Source organism: Oncorhynchus keta, chromosome 12, assembly GCF_023373465.1.
Source record: "Oncorhynchus keta strain PuntledgeMale-10-30-2019 chromosome 12, Oket_V2, whole genome shotgun sequence".
In the NCBI taxonomy this organism is placed as follows: Eukaryota; Metazoa; Chordata; class Actinopteri; order Salmoniformes; family Salmonidae; genus Oncorhynchus; species Oncorhynchus keta.
The window spans coordinates 56,476,668-56,477,942 of record NC_068432.1 but is presented as its reverse complement, the minus strand read 5'-3'; positions in this window follow the sequence as shown (position 1 = coordinate 56,477,942).

Here is a 1,275-nt window from a genome sequence, read left to right as displayed (position 1 = left end):
GAGGAGGTGACAGGGACTAGAACCCTCTGTGGTTGATATAATATTGGTGGAGGTGACAGGGACTAGACCACTCTGTGGTTGATATAATATTGGAGGAGGTGACAGGGACTAGACCACTCTGTGGTTGATATGATATTGGAGGAAGTGTCAGGGACTAGAACCCTCTGTGGTTGATATAATATTGGATGAGGTGACAGGGACTAGAACCCTCTGTGGTTGATATAATATTGGAGGAGGTGACAGGGACTAGAACCCTCTGTGGTTGATATAATATTGGATGAGTTGACAGGGACTAGACCACTCTGTGGTTGATATAATATTGTTAGAGGTGACAGGGACTAGAACCCTCTGTGGTTGATATAATATTGGAGGAGGTGACAGGGACTAGAACCCTCTGTGGTTGATATAATATTGGTGGAGGTGACAGGGACTAGACCACTCTGTGGTTGATATAATATTGGTGGAGGTGACAGGGACTAGAACCCTCTGTGGTTGATATGATATTGGTGGAGGTGACAGGGACTAGAACCCTCTGTGGTTGATATAATATTGGAGGAGGTGACAGGGACTAGAACCCTCTGTGGTTGATATAATATTGGAGGAGGTGACAGGGACTAGAACCCTCTGTGGTTGATATAATATTGGAGGAGGTGACAGGGACTAGAACCCTCTGTGGTTGATATAATATTGGAGGAGGTGACAGGGACTAGAACCCTCTGTGGTTGATATAATATTGGAGGAGGTGACAGGGACTAGAACCCTCTGTGGTTGATATAATATTGGAGGAGGTGACAGGGACTAGAACCCTCTGTGGTTGATATAATATTGGAGGAGGTGACAGGGACTAGAACCCTCTGTGGTTGATATAATATTGGAGGAGGTGACAGGGACTAGAACCCTCTGTGGTTGATATAATATTGGAGGAGGTGACAGGGACTAGAACCCTCTGTGGTTGATATGATATTGGAGGAGGTGACAGGGACTAGAACCCTCTGTGGTTGATATAATATTGGAGGAGGTGACAGGGACTAGAACCCTCTGTGGTTGATATGATATTGGAGGAGGTGACAGGGACTAGAACCCTCTGTGGTTGATATAATATTGGTGGAGGTGACAGGGACTAGAACCCTCTGTGGTTGATATAATATTGGAGGAGGTGACAGGGACTAGAACCCTCTGTGGTTGATATAATATTGGAGGAGGTGACAGGGACTAGAACCCTCTGTGGTTGATATAATATTGGATGAGGTGACAGGGACTAGACCACTCTGTGGT